Here is a 16,197-nt window from a genome sequence, read left to right on the forward strand (position 1 = left end):
TTCTACCATCACCTCAGAGCGGTACAGGCTTGTGCAATGGACTCTTGGTGCAGTCTTTCAAGGCAGGAAGAAACATGTTGTGTGCTGCAGGCCATCTATTCGTGAGCTCTTCATGGTCTCTAACCCTCCCCAGCCAAGGAGGTGACATCAGTGCTGCTACTGTGGGTGGATAGCAGAGGATTTGTGCCTGCTTGAAGAGAAAGTCTACACACAGTATGACATGACTGCAGTGCCAGTGTGGCTCCCTGAGGACTCCAGTGACCATAGCTGATTAATGATATTAAGTGAAGGAGCAGAAAGAGATGTCACAGCCGTTGAAGGAAATGAGACTTATATTTTGAGGATATTTCTTTCCCATCAAGGCAGGCATTGGTTGCAAGGTGAGATATGCAAGATGTTTCTCACATAAGATGAATACTAATGCCATGAGGAGAGGTGCAGGTTTCCATTTGCACTGTTCATGCAATGTTTGGAGATTTTGAAAGTGTCTTTGATACTCTAGAAAAATGATTTTGATAACACATATTAAAGTCTAGTGCAAACAGCAGCTCCCAATACTTGACAGTAAAGGTAATTCAGGCTGGAAGGGATCTCAGTAGCCTCTAGTCCATCCTCCTGCTCACAGCAGAGTCAGACTGGATTACTCAGGGCCAATTCTGATCATCTGAAATGAACCCTGGAAAAGGGTTTGATGACTGAGTGCCTTCAGCCTCTCTCTATCATACAGGGTTCTCCCTGTTGGAGAGTTTAAATATAGCTCTGTAATGCTAACAGTTTGACATCAACCTGTCCCTATTTTCTTCATGTTGAGTTAAAAGGTCTGAAAAGTATAAAATGTTAAAGAATGAGCAGGAGGGATTAAAAAATCACAATGGATCATGTGTAAAGTGTTTTAATTCTGCAACTGTACTCTAAACCCAACTGGCTATTTAGCCTAATGTCCCCAGACTGGTGGGAAAGCATATCAATATGTCACACACAGGCAGCCAAGCACATACACTGCACTCATAACTGAACTGAATGTTTATTATGGGGGTAAATTGTAAAAATTTGAACAGATGAAGAAAATCCCAACACTAAATTATCCATACTGGATAATTAACTTGTTATATTGTTCTACAAACAGGATGCTCAGCAGGCATCTGCTTGCCAGCTGGCAAATAGTAGCTTTGCATTAGCTGTCCATAAAATCAAGTGAATATGTGCTGTACTGTGAGTTTCACAACCATGTCACTCAACAAGCATTTCCCACTGAAGTCAGCAGTGGTACCAATAGATAGTGTATACCTTAAAGCACAAAAGGAGAGTGGACAGGTCTGAGAAATATTTCTATGTCTGTGATGCTTATTGAAAGTACTGGACTGCATTTTTTTTCCTTGGAGAAGTAATTTTTTTCTTGAGTATCTACTAAAAGTAAAAAGTGATGCTGTAGAATCAATACCCAGGAGAGGCACTGCTAGGGCTGGAAATTTAATTTTGCTCTTTTGAGTCACTCAGACCTTGGACTTTCTGCCAATCTGCAAAGTAATCATGCTAGAGAGGCTTATGTTAGAAGCACCTGCTGCTAGGGAACCCAGATTAATATTACCAGCACATATTGAGCAGGCTACAGCACAGCCAGCACATACTAATGATGCCTGGGCTGTGGAGTCAGCTGGCAGCCTCAAGACACCCCATTGTCAGCCCCCTGTGCACCACAGTCACCACAGCTTCCCAGTACCAGCATGGGTATTCCTTGCCAGAGCAACTTTAGCTTCTCTTTTTTTATTTATTCCAAAGTAGGTCACTCTCTGCCATCTGTTAATGTGTAAGAGCCACAGAAGTTTCCAGGCTCCTCAGGGGATCCTGCAGCTTAACATATATTTTTAATATTCTTTTTGCTCTACCTAGCTGTTGTATGTAGTGAGACTACTAAGCAGAAGAGCTTGTTTGATCAGGTAACGTTTTTAGCAACTGAGTGCAGTTCTTGAGTAAAATACTAGAGGTGAGTATAACTGAATGGGGAGAGAATGCAATGAGTCTGATTTTATTGCTGCAGCTGAATCCCGGGCAACACTGCTTTCAGCAGAGAGGTGCTTGTGTGCATCTGCATTCTGCCTCTTCATGGAATCATAGAATAGTTAGGGTTGGAAGGGACTTCAAGGATCATCTAGTTCCAACTCCCCTGCCATGGGCAGGGACACCTCACACTAGATCAGGTTGCTCAGAGCCACATCCAGCCTGGCCTTAAAAACCTCCAGGGATGGGGCTTCTACCATCCCCCTGGGCAAACTGTTCCAGTGTCTCACCATCCTTATGGTGAAGAACTTCTTCCTAACATCCAATCTGAATCTACCTGATTCTATTTTTGCTCCATTCCCCCTAGTCCTATCACTACCTGCCACCCTAAGAAGTCCCTCATTAGGCTTGTTGAAACAATCAGTCCCAGATAGGTATATTGTGGGCCTTGCCAGCTCCAGTTGCATTTGCTTCACTTGTTCCCTAATGGTGAGCATGTGAAATAATAAGCATTTCATGCCCACAGTTTTCTCTTTTTAACTTGCACAGCACCCTCAGTGTCCTTGCACAGCACCCTCAGCTCTCTTCCAACCTTCAAGAATGATTTTAATTTTTCTTTAAGAGGGCTCTTGATTTGAAATGATGGCATTCAAGTTCTCTGGAAAGGCACATCACCACACGGGTGAATAGGGGATGCATCACTAGCAGTGCACACAAGTCCTAACAAATGTCTTTGGTATGTGATACAGTAAGCAGCATTGATAAGGAGAGGGGAGGTCACATGCATGTGACACAAAACATACATAATGCATGCTGCAGAGCACACAAACACCTGTTGGTGCATGACCATTATGAAGGAGAATGTAGGAGATAAACTTTTTAATATTAGGAATTGGCCTGGGCCACCTCACTACCAACTGGATGCTTTTTGAGGTACACCCATCTTCCACCTGCTAATGTTAAGCCTTCTCCGTCTCCTGGGGTGCATTAAGAAGAGTGTGTCCAGCAGATCAAGGGAGGTTCTCCTTCTCCTCCACTGTGCCCTAGTGAGACCTCACCTAGAATACTGCATCCAGTTTTGGGCTTCCCAGTTCTGGAGGGACAGGGATTTACTCAAGAGAGTCCAATGGAGGGCTACAAGGATGATTGAGGGACTGGAGCACTGCCTGATGAGGAAAGGCTGAGAGACCTGGGGCTGTTTAGTCTGAAGAAGGGAGGTCTGAGAGGGGATTTAATAAATGTTTATAAATATCTGAGGGCTGGGTGTCAAAGAGGGAGGGGACAGGCTCTTCTCTGTTGCACTCTGTGATAGGACGAGGGGCGATGGACATGAACTACAGCACAGGAAGTTCCACCTCAACATGTGGACAAACTTTTTTACTGTAAGGGTCACAGAGCACTGGAACAGGCTGCCCAGAGAGCTTGTGGAGTCTCCTTCTCTGAAGACTTTCAAGTCCCAATTGGATGCATTTCTGTGTGACCTGCACTAGATTATATGGTTATGTGGTCCTGCTCTGGCAAAGGTGTTGGACTCCATGATCTCCAGAGGTCCCTTCCAACCCCTAACATCCTGTGACCCTGTGATCCTGTTTCATAAAAAGATTTGGAACACTAGAAGGAGAGTCAGCTCTCCATGAAGCGTAATGCACAGACCAGATCTGAAATTCATAACAAACTGTGAAAAGGTTATGAAGTACCTGAACAAGCTGTAGCTCAGCGTCTCTATGATGTGCTTAAAAACAAAACAGCTTAACTCTAGGCAACAACAAACAGGCTGGGGTAACTAAAGATCAAGCTCCCTTGAACTAGAAACAACTAGAACACATTACCTAAGTTTGCCAGATGTCATTGGGCAATGCATGACTTCACCTCAAAATCATTTTAACTGTTACTTGAAACCAAAAGGGTTTGGACTAGCTTGGTCAGTAGTTTAACCACAACTGTTGGCAGTTTTCAGTACTTGTTCACAGGTCTCTGAATATGCTGGATGCCCAAGTTGCCTTGGCTTTTCAAAACATAAATTCACAGTGATGTCTGTTCTAATGACACTAAAACTCTGCCAAAGTTCTGCATGGCTGTTATGCTGGCCTGACAAAAATCCAACTGCACTCTCATGAATATATATAGAAGGTCAGGAAAGTTCACTGTGATGTAAACTAGAATTATTATTCTTTTAAATAGCCCTGCAGATAAACATGTCTTTTTCCTTTTTGCCTTATCTGTTATTTTTGTTCCCAGAAAAGTGATATGGATGATCCATATCACAAAGATGATCCAGGAGCTGGAACACGTCTGCTGTGAGGATAGGCTGGGGGAACTGGCGTTGTTCAGCCTGGGGAGAAGAGGACTCCACAAGGAACCTCATAGCTATCTTCCAATACCTGAAAGGATCCTATAGGAAGGCTGGAGAGGGACTTTACATAAGGGTGTCTAGTGACAGGACAAGGAGGAAATGTTTGGATCTCAGGGAGGGTAGGTTTAGATTGGATCTTAGGAACAAGTTCTTCAGTACAAGGGTGGTGGCACTCTGAAATAGGCTGCCCAGGGAGGTTGTGGAAGCCTCCTTCCTGGGGGTGTTCAAGGCCAGGTTGGATGAGGCCTTGAGCAGCCAAGTCTAATTGAAAGGCATCCCTGCCCATGGTTGGAAGGTTAGAGTACAAGATCTCTGATGTCTCTTCCAACTTAAGCCATTCTAATGATATAAACTTGAACAAACTTGTATAACCACTTCTTGTCAGCATTAAACCCAGGAGTTTGTGCTGAGTACAAACATATTTTGTAAGTGTGTATTTAAGCTTTGTGATAGCACATAAATTGAAGACTAAAACCATCATTGTGTGTTATAATGGCTGTTGCCAGAATGTTACTGCTTTTTATATTCCCACTGTGAATAGCTTTGCAAATATTCATCTTGAAATTAATAAATTAAGCAAATAATTGTTCTTAATGAGCAGCCACAAGGCTTGTGCTCATGTTTGCATGATTTGGACAAATCTGTTGAGTAATAAGAGCAAAAATAATTACTCTTTTTTAATGTAATTTCCTGAGGCATTATGGAAAATGCCAACACTTAATACAAGTGTATTTATGATTATGCAATGTATTATACTTCAGATTAAAAAGCATTAATAACAAAAAGCTTTGAGGGCAAAGAGATTTGCAATTAGACACAGTAAGCTGCTGCTTTGCTGTCTCAATAGCTCCTTAGTACCACTAAATCCACAGCAAAGTACTTAATAGAAATTCGTGATGCCTAATAGAAGTAATCCATTTAAGTTTTCTGTGGATTGTAACTATGTCATATTTTTGCTATCCACAAAATAGTGTACTCACAGGAAACAAGCTAAAGCCTCTCACATAATTTTTTTACAGTATCACAGTATCACTAAGGTTGGAAGAGACCTCAAGAATCATCGAGTCCAACCTGTCTCCACAGACCTCATGACTAGACCATGGCATCAAGTGCCACGTCCAATCCCCTCTTGAACACCTCCAGGGATGGTGACTCCACCACCTCCCTGGGCAGCCCATTCCAATGATGAATGACTCGCTCGGTGAAGAACTTTCTCCTCACCTCGAGCCTAAACTTCCCCTGGCACAGCTTGAGACTGTGTCCCCTTGTTCTGGTGCTGGTTGCCTGAGAGAAGAGACCAACCCCTTCCTGGCTACAACCACCTTTCAGGTAGTTGTAGAGAGCAATGAGGTCACCCCTGAGCCTCCTCTTCTCCAGGCTGAGCAATCCCAGCTCCCTCAGCCTCTCCTCATAGGGCTTGTACTCGAGGCCTCTCCCCAGCCTTGTTGCCCTTCTCTGGACACGTTCAAGTGTCTCAATGTCCTTCTTAAACTGAGGGGCCCAGAACTGGACACAGGAGTCAAGGTGTGGCCTAACCAATGCAGAGTACAGGGGCACAATGACCTCCCTGCTCCTGCTGGCCACGCTATTCCTAATGCAGGCCAGGATGCCATTGGCCCTCTTGGCCACCTGGGCACACTGCTGGCTCATGTTTAGGCAGGTGTCAGTCAGCACCCCCAGGTCCCTCTCTGTTTGGGAGCTCTCCAGCCACTCTGACCCCACCCTGTAGCTCTGCATGGGGTTGCTGTGGCCAACGTGCAGCACCTGGCACTTGGACTTATTAAATGCCATGCCATTGGACTCCACATCTGTCCAGTTGGTCGAGGTCCCTCTGCAGAGCCTTTCTACCCTCTATGATAGAAAAAAAAAATCCATCTGCACTCAACTTGAAATTTCAAAACAAAAATTTGACTATCGGATTGCTTGAGCTGAGCAGTCGTCTTCTGTCTGTTTAACCCAGAAGGAGATCCTATGAACAAACTGCAGCAATACTTCAAACTCCCAGTGGATTTAAACAAACAAACAAAAGATCTGCAAGAGCTGTGAAATACTTTCTTCCTCCAAGGGAAGAAAAGACCTAAGGCCTGACTGTGGCTCTGTTAGAATCAATATTAAGAAGGACATTGAGACATTTCAACGTGTCCAGAGAAGGGCAACAAGGCTGGGGAGAGGCCTTGAGCACAAGCCCTATGAGGAGAGGCTGAGGGAGCTGGGGTTGTTTAGCCTGGAGAAGAGGAGGCGCAGGGGAGACCTCATTGCTCTCTACAACTACCTGAAAGGTGGTTGTAGCCAGGAAGAGGTTGGTCTCTTCTCCCAGGCAACCAGCACCAGAACAAGGGGACAGAGTCTCAAGCTGTGCCAGGGGAGGGTTAGACTCGAGGTGAGGAGAAAGTTCTTCACTAAGCGAGTTGTTTGTCATTGGGATGGGCTGCCCAGGGAGGTGGTGGAGTCACAGTCCCTGGAGGTGTTCAAGAGGGGATTGGACGTGGCACTTGGTGCCATGGTCTAGTCCTGAGGTCTGTGGAGACAGGTTGGACTCGATGATCCTTGGGGTCTCTTCCAACCTTAGTAATACTGTGATACTGTGATACTGTAATATCAGAACTAAACTTCATTTCTAACAGCATAGGACATCATCGTAAATAACTAGTGGCATATGTATGTTAGTGAAGGGGCATTTTTACATCAGGAAAGATCTGGGGTTTTTTATTCATTGCTTTAAAAAGTTTATTTTTTGATTGGGATTAAATTAACAAGGTGGGAATTGTAAAAAAATGTGGTTGTGGAGTCACCATCACTGGAGGTCTTTAAGCAGAGACTTGATGGGGTGCTTGGTGCCATGGTTTAGTTGATTAGATAGTGTTGGTTGATAGGTTGGACTCCATGATCTCGAAGGTCTTTTCCAACCTGCTTAATTCTATTCTATCTTTATTTCCCTAAAACCTCTCCCCCGAATTATGTACAAACTGATTAAATTTATTTACAGATTCTATTTGGTCACAAATTCTACCAGGATGCTTATGGGCAACTCTAGTACATTTTAGAGAATTCAGAAACTGGAAAAGGCTAAGCCACCAAATAGCTTCACCCCACTTACAAAACGGAGGCAAGCCAGGACCTTAGGGCAAGCCGGTCAGAACGCCGGTTGTACTGACGAGGATGCAGCAGGAATTGGGAGACGGTCCCTAGGTCTCTCTTCGGTGGCAGGCTCCAGAACTGCAGGTTTATAATCCAGTGTGTGGATAACGTGGCACAAATCCAAAGGAAAAGGGACCAGCCAAAATCAAAGCGTCCGTAGACACAGCTGCCAGGGGGCAAAACTCGTGCAGCAGCACTGTCTGAGCAGCGCAAGCCAACCTGTTTACGGCAGGCAGGGTCACTCCAGAGGCAGGCAGGGAGGAGGGCGCCAGGGCAGGCAGGTCCGGGGAGAAGCCAGGTCTGAGTGTTGATCTCTCCAATTTCGCCACGAATCCAGAGCGAGAGCAGAGCGAGTCCAAAATGAGCGCCAAAACTGATCCAAGAATGAGAGCCAAAACGAGAGCACAGACCGTTTTCTGGTCATTCTAAGGTTTTCCTAGACAATGCGTCCAGTGCCAATATATCCTGGGCGCGAAGAACCCAGCCAGTCACAGTTCCAAAGCCCCCCACGGGTGAATGCCTGTGAAGAAGAAGAATGGAGCCTGTCCCCCAGGGGGAGGGGAAGGCAGATTCGCACCTTGGAAGGCGTTTTCGCGCCTTTGTCTTCCCCCCATCAAACCCCCGCTGGTGGAGGTGGGGGGAGGGGGGTTCGGAGCACCCCGTAACGGTTTTGCACAGTCTGGATTTACTTTTACACTTACATTTACATTGTTCATAAGTGTTAAAAGTATTATCAACCAGTTTTTAAAATGGCAGAAGTGAGAAACGTTTGAGACAGCAATTTTTTACCTTCAGCTCTATAAAGATTTAACAGGGCAAACGCTTGCTCTCATGACTATAGAGATGGATTAACTCACTTTTACAGGTAGTGATGGGTGAAGTTAACAACAATGGGCAAAGTTCCTGCAGGTTTTGACCATTTTATGCCAGCCTGTGTGTTTGATTCCTGTGCTGTCCACACCACAAGTGGTGTGTGAGTCAGCCAGCAAAGGTACAGCAGCGTAAAGCCAGCAGTAAGTGGTGGTGTGCATGCTCCTGCCCTTCCCACAGGTGGGGTAGATCGCTGTTCAGGCTGTAGAGAGGAGCTGGCAGCACCAGAGACTCAAGCCATTCACATTTTATGGTTGTTTTCTCTTTCCACTCTGGGCTGTGTGTGTTTATTGCCCAGTTATTGCCCATGCCATGAAATCAATCACTGAATTTATCTGACCTCAAATAAGCAAAAGCTGCCTTTTAGAGTGAGAAAGGGACTAGACATATAGGACACAGCACAATATAACTAATGTTATAATAATTAGACAAAGATAACAAATAAAGGTTCATGGTGTCAGTAACAGAGCTGTTTTAGCATCAAGTGTCTTAATGGGACAGACATCTATGTGATCAGGCCATTTTCATCCCAAATCCTTTAAGCTGAGATAGTATTATGGCTGTAATGCTGCTGCTGCTGCTACAGAAGCGATACAAATATAACAACTGACCAACAGTATAATGTTAAATGCATGACAATATTAGATGTTAAAATACATAAGTAAATTTAACACTGTAAGATATAAAAGGGCATTGTTGAGGCAGGACTTTTTATTGGAGGAGTGGGAGGTGTTCAAGGCATCTTCCTCCAAGGTAAGATCCCTGATAGTTGATATTTTTCTTGCTGTTACAAAACTAAAGGTTCACAGAATCAATCATAGAATAGTCTGGGTTGGAAGGCAGCTCCAAAGGTCATCTAGTCCAAACTGCTCCACAGCCAGCAGGGCCATCCTCAACTAAAACAGGCTGCCCAGAGCACCATGAAGCCTCATTTTGAGTATCTCCAGGGATGGGGTCCTAACCACCTCCCTGGACAACCTGTTCCAGTGTTCCACCACCCTCATAGTAAACAACCTGTTCCTAACATCCAATCTAAATCTGCTCTTCTCTAGTTTGAAGACATTGCCCCTTGTCCTGTCACTGCAGACCTTTGTAAACAGTCTGTCTCCATCCTTCCTGGAGGTCCCCTTCTTCAGGTACTGGAAGGCTGCTATTAGGACTCCCCGGAGCCTCCTCTTCCCCAGGCTGAACAGCCCTCAGCCTGTCCTTGTAAGCAGAGATGTTACAACCTCCTGATCATTTTTGTGACCTTCCTCTGGACCCTCTCCATCAGGTCTGTGTCCTTCCTATATTGAGGGCTCCAGACCCGGACACAGTACTCCAGGTGAGGTCTCACCAGAGCAGAGCAAAGTGGCAGAATCACTTCTCTGGATCTGCTGGCAATGCATCTTTTGATGCAGCCCAGGATGTGATTTGCCTTCTGGGCTGCAAGCACACACTGCCTGCTCACGTCCAGCTTCTCATTCATCAGCACTCCAAAGTCCTTTTCCACAGGGCTGCTTTCTGTCACCTCATTTCCCGGTCTGCATTGATAGTGAGGATTGTTCCAGGCCAGAAGAGTATAAACAAGAGAGCAAGCAGCCAGTAAATTCTGTGTGTTAAGAGTATTGGATATCAGTAATAGCAGGCATTTAATTCTCTGTTTACATACTGCTGTGTAAACTTCAAGATGCCCCATAATAGTTGGTAAGTTTTATGTAACTCTTAGAAAGCCAAGCCAAAGAAAGAAATGGGAGTTTATCTAGGCCTGTTTTTTAAACAGTTCCCTAATTGGCAATGCTTATGTCAGGCAATTTTTGAACTTTTCTTGGAGTCAGCTGACATTCCTTGTTAAAAAAATCCCACCCTATCTGGAAAAAGGAAAAAAAAAAAGAGCATAAATACAGATTATGCACTGAGCCCTCACTGCATTCTTGCAGCTTTCAGAGTGCAGATGAAAATCTGCACCAGATAGAAAAGAACTGTTTTGTTAAACCAGTCTAAACCCAGCAAAGCTTATACCAGCCCCTGTGGCTAATGGTGCATGGGAGTGATTGTTTTGAAAATAACTGTGTCCATTTAAAATATTGCTGCCTCTCTCCCAAAGGATACCACCCACACAGCAGAGTCAGCAGACTGGAAATGCAGATAATTCTAAGCTGCTTCAGGATAAAGCTGTGTGTAAAGCATAAAATGCCAAGGGGGCTGGGAGCAGCTTGAGTTAAGCTCTTGGACTTCGCACTGAAACTGCTCAGAGGACACTTATCTCTCATTCTACCACCAGACTAGGGTAGGCGTCCTTGTCAAGTGCAAAGAGCCAGAAACAGTGGTGTCTCATATAGCCTTCTCAGTGCATGTGTCTGAGCTCCAAGCATGGCTTCTACCTTGACTTTTTAGGTACATGCTCACAGCATTTGGATACTGTGTCCAGTTCTGGGCCCCTCAGTTTAAGAAGGATGTCGAGACACTTGAACATGTCCAGAGAAGGGCAACAAGGCTGGGGAGAGGCCTTGAGCACAGCCCTATGAGGAGAGGCTGAGGGAGCTGGGATTGCTTAGCCTGGAGAAGAGGAGGCTCAGGGGAGACCTTATTGCCCTCTACAACTACCTGAAAGGTGGTTGTAGCCAGGTGGGGGTTGGTCTCTTCTCTCTAGCAACCAGCACCAGAACAAGAGGACACAGTCTCAAGCTGCACCAGGAGAAGTTTAGGCTCGAGGTGAGGAGAAAGTTCTTCACAGAGAGAGTTGTTCGTCATTGGAATGTGCTGCCCAGGGAGGTGGTGGAGTCACTGTCCCTGGAGTTGTTCAAGAGGGGATTGGACGTGGCACTTGGTGCCATGGTCTAGTCATGAGGTCTGTGGCAACAGGTTGGACTCGATGATCTTTGAGGTCTCTTCCAACCTTGGTGATACTGTGATACTGTGGTATATGATGAGGTCTTAACCACAAAGTCAAATAGCTTACACACAGCTGACTGGGAAAGGGAGAGGGAAAAGGTCCTGAGAAATAAACATGCTGTGTGAGGAATTTCAGATTTAATTCCAAGTTTTGTACATGATGTAATCAAATCTGAGGGGAACATTAAGTTCACATTTTCTGACAGCTGCTCTGGACAGTGACATTTTGGCCATACTATGAATAGCTTGTAAGTGGTGTGAACAATATCACAGAACCATCAAGGTTAGAAAAGACTTTTAAGAACATTGAGTTCAACCATAATCCCAACTGCCATGACCACTGAACTGTATTCTGAACTCCCACATCTACATGCTTCTTGACCACCTCCCCAAGGATGGTGACTCAACACCTCCTTGGGCAGCCTGTTCCAATGCCTCACCACTCTTTCAGTATTGAATTTTTCCTGAATATCCAATATGTACTTCCCCTGGCACAACTTAGGCCCATCTCCTTTCATCCTATCACTAGTTACTTGGGAGAAGAGACCAACACCAGCCTCACAGTAGTTTAGAGAGCAATAAGATCTCCCCTCAGCCTTCTCTTCTCCAGGAGAAACAACCCCAGCTCCCTCAGCTCTTCCTTGGACAATGTACCCTCCAAACTCCTCACCAGTCTCATTGCTTTTCTCTGGACATGCTCCAGGACCTAAATGTCATTGTTATACTGTGGTGCCCAGAAATGAACACAGTACTCTCCCTGTATGTCTATGTGGAGAAGACTTTACTTTTCTGAATCCAGATGTCCTGCACTTCTTTTCCCTTGATAAAAAATGTATAAGGTGTAGTGCCATCTCTGATCCATTAGTGATTAAATGAGACAATATGCTTCAGTCACTGAAGCCATTTCTGTAATGGTTTGAGCAGTTAACCCCTGACAATGTCTCTTCCTGAGGTCTTTAAAGTTCTTCTGCTCTGTGGTGATAGTGATAATTGTGATCTCAGCAAAGAAGCCCTCATCACACTTTCTGTTTAAACATGTCAATCCACTTTTGCAGTATTGTCTGTATTGATACATCCTTCCTAATGTAAAGCTATTTATAAATCAAACTGGAATGCTATTTCAGGCAGGTCAGTGTATAGCTCCTACACACAGCAGCACCCTACTTCTGTTTTAATGCTCAGTGTGCTATTGTTTTTAAAGCATTGGATTTTGGCTTGAAATCCAGGCTGCCCTGAATTTAACAGCAAAACTTTCACTGAGTTCAGCCTGATCTGGATTTCAACCTAAATGTCTAATGTTGCTAATGTGGGATGTGGTAAACTTGATCATCAAGTTTTTTTTTATGGCCACAACAGATGTTCCTTCTTTTAGGCCAATGGAAAGCTACTGAAACTCACCCACCCTCTGAAACAAAAATACAAGCATTTGTTTACAGCTTGAGTCCAGGAGTATGGATTGAATTAGCAGCTGTGAAGTTTGTTCTTGTTTACTTACAGTTAAATATATGCACAATTCTCACATTTCCCAAGGAACCATGATGGTGTCTGGATTTTATTTCCTCTGTATAGTAACAGCACTTTTGACAGCCAAATATTGCATGGTAATTTGTTGAACACAATCACAACATCAGCAGAGCATTTTTTTTACCTTGTTTTATAAAATCCTTTCACCCCCTTTCCCCCCTAATTTCTGATCTCTTGTAGACCAGAACAACATGTTTTGGTGTCATGGTTTAGAGCAGGACAGATTGCTCTGATGGCCCTGGGGCAAAAGAAAATCACTTCACCCACAGGATTGGAAAGTTTACATGGAAAATCTGTTCTGTGGAGGGTTGAAATTTTCCCCCCAACATTAAATTTGCCAGACCAGCTCAGCTGGAAGCAAATGAAAGCTGTATTTACAAATTTTAAAGGCATAGCCTAAGTTCTTCACAGAAAGAGTGATTGGCCATTGGAAAGGGCTGCCCAGGGAGGTGGTGGAGTCACCATCACTGGAGATGTTTAGCAAGAGACTGGATGGGGTGCTTGGTGCCATGGTTTAGTTGATTAGATAGTGTTGGATGATGGGTTGGACTCGATGATCTTGAAGGTCTTTTCCAACCTGGTCTATTCTATTCTATTCTATTCTATTCTATTCTATTCTATTCTATTCTATTCTATTCTATATTCACAAGCTACTATATTACAGTATTGCAATGCAGAGTGGTGGGCATAGCAAAGCATATAAAATACAAAGGAATGCATCATCTGGGTTTAACATAGAATAGAATAGAATAGAATAGAATAGAATAGAATAGAATAGAATAGAATAGAATAGAATAGAATAGAATAGAATAGAATAGAAAGGGGCAGAAAGGGGCTTGGGGGTACTGGTTGATAGTAGGCTGAACATGAGCCAGCAGTCTGCCCAGGTGGCCAGGAAGGCCAATGGCATCCTGGCCTGGATCAGGAAGAGTGTGGCCAGCAGGAGCAGGGAGGTCATTCTGCCCCTGTACTCAGCACTGGTTAGGCCACACCTTGAGTCCTGTGTCCAGTTTGGGGCCCCTCAGTCTAGGAAAGATGTTGAGCTGCTGGAACGTGTCCAGAGAAGGGCAACAAAGCTGGTGAGGGGTTTGGAGCACAAGCCCTTTGAGGAGAGGCTGAGGGAGCTGGAGTTGCTTAGCCTGGAGAAGAGGAGGCTCAGGGGGGACCTTATTGCTGTCTACAACTACCTGAAGGGAGGTTGTAGCCAGGTGGGGGTTGGTCTCTTCTCCCAGGCAACCAGCACCAGAACAAGAGGACACAGTCTCAAGCTGCACCAGCAAAGATTTAAGCTGGTTATTAGGAAGAAATTCTTCACAGAAAGAGAGATTTGCCATTGGAATGGGCTGCCCAGGGAAGTGGTGGAGTCACTGTGATACTGTGATATTGTGATACCATCACTGGAGGAAGAGACTGGATGAGGCACTTGGTGCCATGGTTTAGTTGATTAGATGGTGTTGGGTGGTAGGTTGGACTTGATGATCTCACAGGTCTTTTCCAACATGGTTAATTCTATTCTAGTCTAAATATCAAATAGCTCCTCCAGGCAAACAATTAACACACATTGAGGAGGAGATATAAAGGTGTGATATTTAACAGGTTCAGCATTTATTAAATCTAACACATTTATACACTCTAAAATACAATAGAAAGATCAATGATATACAGAGGGAGGCTTGAGACCTAGTACAGCCATAGGACACCAATGATAGAGAAGTATGTTGCACATAGAGCAGGCAAATTATCTGGGACTGTGAAGCATACATACTGTTAATTGATGTTACCACTAATTATGATACATATTATCAGTTTTGAGACATGCAAGTTGGGACTGCTGAGCTGACATAAACCCTGTAATGCTTATTTTTGGGGGAAAAAAATCATTGGCTAGCCGCTGCATGCTTTGGAAGTCCTCATGGCAGACAAATCGGATTTTACATGTATCCCAAAGGGTAATTTCAAGTGATTAAAACTGTGGTCACATGAGTCATTCAACCTCTGCTTATCCCAGATGTCTTAGCTGGAAAAGAAAACAGCAGGCTGTGAGTAGGTAACATAATCCCTAAAAGTAATTTAGCTGCTCCCCATGACTGGTAAGTTTTCCCTAGGTGGGCCAGAGCTCAGTTTGTCTGCATTCCTGTGCACTCCCCTCTCCTTCTTCAGCCCTTCAAACAAGCAAATGGTTTGTTTGGAAGCAGCTGGCACTGTGAAGTTTGCTCAGTGGCCAAGTCTCACCATTCCTCTGCCCATTCAGACTCAGTTGCAGCTCTGAGACTTGACATTCTTGGCTCTAATGCCAAAGCAGTCTAAGCCAGTCCTAGACAAGAAGCAGTGTGCTGGCCGCTTTGGCTTTGCCCTTCATGTCACAGCACTCCTGGACATGTCCTCTAAAGAGTGCTGTGCTGTGGTGGCTGCTTTTACCTGAAGTCATACAGAGCCATCTCCATGATCTGGCAGAAAACTAACTCAGCCAAAAAGCCTCTCATTTTTAGTTCTCAAATCACAGGCTGCGTTGCATAGGACATTCTCTTAATCAGATGCAGGTGATTAGACACTGCACAAAAACTATGGCCGAGGTAGGAACAAGAAGTAAAAGCAGAACAGCTGATTTGAAAGCTGAATAGAAAATACAGATTAGGGAAAGTGCGATAGGAAAGAGTGGAGAGCTGATCTGGGATGGCTGGGAATACAATAGGAGGAGGGAGTAGGACAGGAGAATTAGGATCTATTATGTGAGGAGAATGGGACTACAAAAACAGACTTGGGCCTGGAGAGGCAAAGTAGTACTTTTTGGGTGATGCTGGTTGGATGTGGTAAGTGAGGCTATAACAAGCACCCAGGTGGGGGGAAAGGCAAACTGGAAAGGAATTGGTGGAAGAAGGTGATAACCAGGGAAGGAAGGGCAAAAGAATTTGTGCTCTGTGAAGGGGACTCTGCTTGTGCACTGAGGTGGAGCCCAGGAGTCCCCATCTGACTCCCACTTTTTTCCCATTGTCAGCAAGTACTAATGAAACCTAATGCAGGGCTCCCTGTGTGATACTTCTCAGAAAACCATGACCCGTGACATTGCTCTTGCTTTGTTAGAGCAAATGGATGAGGTGTACAAAGATTTAATCCTCCCAAAGAATCATGTACAAGTCACTTAGGTATCATGGAATATGTATTTTTCCAGTTTACAAACTTTAATATTACTGCAAGAACCCACTTTTGAGTGCAAAACTGTTGGTCAGCACATAAAGCAGCCTGAGTAGGACCCTGTGCTTTTGTTAAAGAAATATAAAACTATATGGTGACCAGTACTGACTCAGTGAACCAGGTACTTAGGAAGAAAAATGTGTGGGGATTTCCCCCTCTTCACTAAAACTTAAAGTGGGAGCCAGCTCTTTCCAAGAGCACAAATGTTGTTGGGTTAGATGGATGCCTAGAGTGGTTGTCCCTAAAGC

This window comes from Dryobates pubescens, chromosome 6 (assembly GCF_014839835.1).
Source record: "Dryobates pubescens isolate bDryPub1 chromosome 6, bDryPub1.pri, whole genome shotgun sequence".
NCBI classification, from domain to species: domain Eukaryota; kingdom Metazoa; phylum Chordata; class Aves; order Piciformes; family Picidae; genus Dryobates; species Dryobates pubescens.